This window comes from Haemaphysalis longicornis, unplaced genomic scaffold (genome assembly GCF_048455015.1).
Source record: "Haemaphysalis longicornis isolate Haplotype H1 unplaced genomic scaffold, Haemaphysalis longicornis Haplotype H1 scaffold_1, whole genome shotgun sequence".
In the NCBI taxonomy this organism is placed as follows: domain Eukaryota; kingdom Metazoa; phylum Arthropoda; class Arachnida; order Ixodida; family Ixodidae; genus Haemaphysalis; species Haemaphysalis longicornis.
In genome coordinates this window covers 178,700,711-178,707,795 of record NW_027526203.1, presented here as the reverse complement: position 1 = coordinate 178,707,795, position 7,085 = coordinate 178,700,711, and the positions used below count along the sequence as shown (strand labels likewise).

Here is a 7,085-nt window from a genome sequence, read left to right as displayed (position 1 = left end):
CTTTCAGGATACTTGGTTCAGTTTTGTATGGGAACACTCCCTCATATTTATAAGCATAACCAGCAAATGTTCCAGAGACATGTTTGTTTAAACCCCTCATATGCGATCAATGCGTTTGTCATTTCAGGTTCAAGTGCGGCAGTGGATATCCCGTCCTGTGAGGGGTAAAGATGAGGAGACACCTGGTGTGGCAGGCGGCAGTAGCACTTATGGATCCAACCTGAATAAAATAGTGAGGTTTGCAAGAGTCATATATGATTCGTGTGATTTTCGTCAGCTTGCTCTTGCAGAAACAACTACAGCATGAACCAGTGACTGTGCTGCTGCCTGACATTTTCCTTATGAAGCTGGCTGTTGGGCGCTGTTAGTTGACAGCATGCAAAGGGCACTCAAAAGGTGGAAGCTTGTGGGACACGTAGAGGGCGGAAACATAAAGGATTCTTGGAGGACGCAGAAAGTCAGTGGCGAAATTTCAATACAGGGGACACACAAGGGACGAATGCGGTCTGTTGCCTTCGAGACATACAGGGGCCGTATGGTGTCTGTTTCCTTTGGGAGATAGACTGGACGCATGGAGGACGGAAACACACAGGACACTTGGCGGACACAGAAAGTCGGTGGCGAAATTCCAACACAGAGGAAACACACAGGACGCACACAGTCTATTTCCTTCTGGACGTAGACTGTCTTTTGACTGGACATAGAAATTTTCATAAGGGACTCCTTCCTTTGGTTGGATTTGTATAAAAATGTTGCGCTTTCCGCTTTCATTTTCTCTGTTCTTTTGCTGATGTTGTATTGAAATGTTGTGTATACAAACTGTATTTTTCCCCTGCTGCCTTGGCCTCTCACCAGCAGTATTTGTAGAGAAATAAATAAAATAAATAATCCCGCAATATTTACAAGTCACTTCAGTGTCCCTTTAAAGGGCCCTAAACAGGGTTCAAAAGGTTGCGATTTTACGAGCGCAATCACTGGAGTACCACCCGAGGAACATCCTGCCTCAAAAAGGGTTTAAAAGCTTTGAATATTATCCGAGTTATCGTTCATTAGAAAGTGCCAGCAATAAGTCCTGGGGCTTTTACCGTCTCATCGCGCCTCCAAAGCCCTGTGGATGCCGTGAGGTAACCGACCAGGCGCAAGACCACCTAGAGAAACAGGGCAAGGTTCAGGATGCGCGCCGCCATTGGCTTCGCTCGGCGGTACGTCACGCTTTTTTTTTTTAGCAGCCGACGCGCAGGCTCCTTTTACAATTGTCGAGCGGGCTCGGCCCGCTTGAACTGACGGGCGGCCGGGCTCTCACCATAGAGAAATAAAAAATTAGAAGAGTGGACACACGGGCTTATCGCGGCCGAGTGGACTGATTCGTGCGCCGTCCGGCAGTCGGCGCAAGTTGTTAAAAACTATATATTTAAAATTAAGCTAACACACAATATTATACTTTTAAAATTTTGTTGCACATTAGACTTCACATTTTTATTTGTGTAATAAGTTGAATGGCTGTCAATGTAAATTTTTTTGGCTTCTTTGCGCCAAGCCTGGCCAAGCCGCAAGCGCAAGCCGCCATTTGGGTCTTTCGGCAGCGTTTGCACGTGCGTTTCTGCAGCCTCGTGCTAACCTCTGTTGTTGAGAAGGAAACGCCTAGCGCTTTATTTGCGACATCGGTTTTGCATCCTGAACGAAAGGTGAGACTTTCTTTTTTAAAGTGCTGGTGTGGCGTATCATATTTACGTTTCCTTGTACTGCAAACGCTGCGAGCACTGCGTAACCTCAGGGAATCAGGCATAGCTAGTGCTGCGTCTTTAAGATAAGCGCTTTGGAAACGCCCCGGAAAGGCGTAAGACACCATTTTTTAGCTGGACGTAATGGTATTTTAGGCTGGTTGTGCCGTTTTATCTAGCGCTGAGGGATGCCAGCGGTACGCGCCCGTCGTCGCACGTAGCGTTTACGTGCCGCCGCAAACGACGGCTGTGAGTTGCGGAAGTGGCCGGCCGGCCGGCGGTCCGTAGGCGAAGCAGGCGTTGTGCGCTGTCGCTGCACTGAATTACGTGAGCCGCAGGCTGCGTTGTATTATACTAGCTAGCCATTGCTAGCTTGGCCAACTGTTACTGCTATTATGGCCGTGATGCGCTGCAAAGCCGTCCGGGCTAACGTACACGGCGAAGTAGCCGTATCTACATTAATTTGGCTTATCTGGGCATAACCAGCAGCCGTACACTCATCGTAAGTTTTACACATGGGTGCATACCAAGCTGCCTGCGTACAAAGCGAACCCGCTCGCCGACGCCGATAACGCGCGCTCGTCGCTTCGCTTTGGCGCGGCAGGTACGGTAAAAACGCGTCTTTCGTCGGCAGATAACAGCTTTGCTCGAGGCGGGGTGAGCGCGCAGTGCATTGAAACCTTCAAATTTGGTCTTCGTTCTACATCGTATATCAATTCCGGTATCGCAGGCATTGCATACAACTGTTCCACACTTGCCGTTTCTTCAAGCGTTTGCTCTCTTTTTTCAGGTCATATTTTGGCTAGTTTCATTAAACACGTATTGCGCAGATTTCACCTATTCAGTCGGAACTGTGTGTTTCTTGTCATATCTTTTTAAGGCATGGCCTTTAGCGGTCAGTAGTACTCAGTACGACGCTCACTGCTGCTTGCCATGGTGCCCACACAGCGCCCAAATATACTTTCGCCAGGTGCCCGTTCTCGGGATGCGTTTCTTTCGCGAGCCCGTGGGGCAACAGGTTTGTTTAACGTTCAGCTCGCTCTCGCTCTTCGTCCTGATTTTACAAAAAAAGACAAAGGGATTCAGGCTATGTGAGCAGCGTTATCATTCTTGTTAACCCAAACAATAGGTGAATTGCATTGCATTGCAACCAGTGTTGCGAAATTACAAAGACCCATATTTTAAGTGTTGCTAATAGCTTGACCGCATGATTGCTGAATAGAATAAGAGAACTTGTGTTTTAAATAGGTGGCATGCACTGGAGGCAATACTTGAATACTAGTTGCAGTGAAATTTACAGACTATTCGCATATCATCTGTCATTGCAAGCAGTTTGTCTACTATATCACCTATCACCTGTGCAGGTCTACAGGTGCCCTCAAGACAGAGCCAACCAGCCAGCTGCATTCGTCATACCAAACATGGTTCAAGCACTTCATGGATCCTGCCCTCACAGGACTCACAAAAGTGGCCGTGCCAACTGTTCTCCCAGAGTTATTCAGTTGTATTGATGACTGCCTGCAATGCTTCTTGCTACCTTATTGATGCTTCTGATGGATGCCGCAACTGTATTCCATCTACTGAACCTTGCCAATAGCACCTAAAATCTAACGCAAGTCTCGGCACTCAATAAGGCGTGACCACTGAAAAGACTATCGTTGACTCAAGGAACAAACGGTTTTTTATCACTGGCATGCCTCATATCATTAAAACCACTAACAGCATATGCAGTATCCAAACTCCACTCGCAAGTTATTGTTGCTGCTAGTTGTAATATTGTGAAAACAGTACATTCACAAAAACCCTTTTACATTATGAAGACTGCCAGGGTAAGAGGTCATGCTAAATGTCGTTTGTCACCATACGTGCTGCCTGTTGTCGGACTGGCCTAGATGCAGAGAACCATGTTGGGACCTACGTTGTCAAATGCTTATGGGATTCTGTAATGTGCCACCATTGTCTCATACACGAGAAGCATATACTGCTTTCCTGTTTTTTATATTAGACTGTTCGTATTGACAGCGGAAGGCATAAATTTGTGTGCCTTAATCGAGCCTGGAACCTGTCGGTTGACTACGTGCACGTACCTAAAATATCCCCGCCTGGCCCTTTGCCTTTACTGGGAAGGCAACGCTTTCGGAAGGTAACCCGGCTTCTTGGGAAAATGCACCCTTGCAAGGAACCAATAGGAAGTTGATTTTTTTCCTCTTAACCTTTTGCGTGTGCATCTCCACATAAATGGGATTTCTGTTCAATTCCTGCTACTGATTTGGAGTTGCCCCGAGGCAATAGATCTCATTAGCGTTCATCAAATAAGCAAGGCCATCAAAGCCAAAGTTTTTCCCTTCTTTCACATCCTAACTGGAGAAATTGCCAGACTAAGAAAATTATCTGCGGAGATAGTGGTTGTAAACAGTTGCAAGTATCCGAGTGTCTAGATTATGTTATGGTTGATATTTTTGTATGACTGCAACAGCGCACAGAGTCTGAGGGTGTCGTAGATACAAGTAAACCTGTGGATGGCTGAGTTTCTGGGTTTTCTGCATTTTCAATTACCGTGGAGAAAAAATCCTTTGTGTGGTTGTGATACCTTTACTTGTGCATTTTTTTTCATTCCTGGAAACGTATTTTCCTGTCACTACTGTGTATTGTCTCTGTTGTGTATTACTCACTGTTTATTATTATATGTGTGTTGCAAAGAAGGATGACAATTTGAACTTGTTCCGTTTAGTGCCATGCAATAAATATTTCTTCATTTATGGTGCGTCTCTTTTATGTGTCTCGGCAACATTTGAACACGCGACATAATTCTTAACCAAGTGGGAGTGGTACTGTAAATTGCAATTTCACGTTTTCAGAAAAAGGTTTTTTTTTTTTTTGTAAAAGCATACGGGCATTAAGCCTGAGAATGATATATTCAAATAAACACTAATTATTGCATGAAAGCGTCCGAATACTGTACCGATGCCCGTCGCCGTGAGCAGCGCTTTCCAGTCCTTCAAACTACCCGCCAAAATCGGTGTCCGCGAAACCGAAACCGAAAGTGAACGAAAGTATGGTTAGTAGTTTGGCTCTCCGTCCGCTCGGTGCGCTACACTACAGTACAGTCATTCGGCCGCAGGGCTCTATGGGAGTGTCCACTCTTACCAGTATTTCTTTCTCTATGCTCTCACGACGGCCGCGATAGCGTCAGCACAGCAGAATAGGCGAGACGAGCGTTTCAAGGCCAGATAGGGGGTCTTAAATACAACATGCTCGCTCACCACAGTAAATGAGAATTCACACCGATGACTAACGAAACGCCTGCGTCACCGCATTCGGCGCTGTCGCGGCGAACACGTCCTTCCGAGTGTGACACTCAGAAAAAGCTTAGCATCGCCGCAGTTATACAGTCGGTGCTTTACGAAGCCGCGCCGAAGACCATCACGAGCGCAATCTTTTATTGCACTTGTCACCTCCTCTCACACATGTATAAAGTCATTTTCAGCAATAGTCCCGCTCTGGCGGACGGTGACAAGTTTTAGCTGCTGCGGTGCCTACCGTATCGCGCGTATAGGGCTCCTGCGCTGCCCAGGGGGCGCTGCGAAACCGGCTTCCGTGCAGTACTTCTGGGTAGTGCAAAGGTGCGGGGGTCCCATAGGATTCCGTGCTGACAGAAGCAAAATGAGCTCGATACTGCCGATTGTTTTACTGCACGGTCTCCAGCCCATCCACGACGCGGCCGATCTCGTCCGGCGATCAAGTTGGCATTGAGGAAAAAAGCTTTACAGCGCTAAATACGTTTACAGCGTCGACGAAAGTGCTGGGACGGTGACGGCGCTCTGCCACTCGCAGATCCATCGATCGATGATGGTATGAAGTGTAATTTGAAATGAAAGGTTCTTGTTTATACTAATACGCTTAGTGACAACGACTTTTCAACAAGAGCCGATCAGAAGATTAACGCAATCAGCGATGATCACGCGTAAAAGCCAACGAGTCTCGCGGACCGCATGCAGGCTCGTCCGCTCCGGTGAGCTGTACGTTTACGCACCTGCGCACTAATGCGTGCATTTTCAATAAAGACTGCTGGTTTGCGTCATCCTTACCAATACATATTGCAGCGCTAGCTTGCCGTTTTTAAAGCAAAGCTTTTTACCTCTACCCCCCAAGGGTTCTTTCGCGACCGTTAGTGTCACCAGAAAACTCCAGCGAACAAATAAAAGAATTTACTGGCACCGCCGGGAATGGAACCTGGAACTAATAGACTAACAAAGCGAGAGCCCGTTGTCTTACCGCATTAGCTACGTGCCCACGCAAAGAAGGGGAAGACAGGTGGTGTACTCACCAAGCACATCTACGGGTTTTCCCCCGGCGTTCTCGCTGAATCCCACGTGAAAGCACCACGCGACCACTCACGCCCCTCTAGCGGCCCTGTGCGCACCTTGCTCATGCGCTAAGAGTTACAAAAATTAAAGGAAGCTTACACCAATGCATGACATCTCACCCCTAGTACGCCAATGTGCTAAAGCCTGTGGCCTCCAGTGTTCACGTAAAAAATCACAGCTCCTTGTAGTTCGGCCTCACGCCAAATCAAGGAATACATTCAAATACTCCTTGACAGCCAGGCCATCACTCCAAGCCCCAGCATCAAGATCCTGGGCCTACATCTCCAGGCTAACACCAAGAGTGACGTCGCCTTGCAGCGCCTCAAAAACAGCATTAATCAAATCATACACATGATCAGGCGAGTTGCCACCAAAAAGCGAGGCCTAAAGGAATCCGGTAACTTTCGATCAATTGAAGCTTTTGTCCTCTCGAGAGTCACTTACGCTAACCCCCTGTCTTCTCCTCGACAAGGCAGACATAGAGATGCTTTATATAATGATTACAAAGGCGGTCGAGCAGGCCATTGGTCTTCTCATGCGTGCGTGCACACAGAGGCTGCTTAGCACGGGGCTCTACAACACTGTGGAAGAGCTGATGGAAGGCCATCTTTCTAACCAGAAGGTCCGACTCAGAACTTTGGTGGGTAACCGCATGCTTCACCAGATTGGCTGGGCAGCCCGGATTGTCACTCCGCTTGACGTACTCCCTGACTCTGGGCGACTAAAATTAAAGATTCTCCCTTTGCTTAGAAATATGAACCCGTCACATGAAGAGGGTCACCGAAAAGCACGGGCTTAAGCGGTAAATACCACCCTCGGTGGGGATCAAGCAGTTATCTACACAGACGCCTCCAAACATCGAGGACAGCAATACGCCATCATGGTGGCTACCTCCAGAATCAACCTCCTTGCGTGTACCTCGCTTAGGACCCAAGAAATGACGGCAGCAGAAGAGGCAGCCATCACCTTGGCTCTCACTCAACCAGGGGTTCGGAGG

The 7,085-nt window shown here is 47.7% G+C and overlaps 1 long non-coding RNA gene across 1 annotated transcript; it reads left to right on the top strand.

The window, feature by feature from the left end:
• Positions 1–1,552: 1,552 nt before the first annotated feature.
• Positions 1,553–4,480, top strand: LOC144139767 (uncharacterized). Its single transcript, XR_013316301.1, has 2 exons — positions 1,553–1,685; positions 3,086–4,480. It is a non-coding gene; the product is annotated as an uncharacterized LOC144139767 (long non-coding RNA).
• Positions 4,481–7,085: the final 2,605 nt, after the last annotated feature.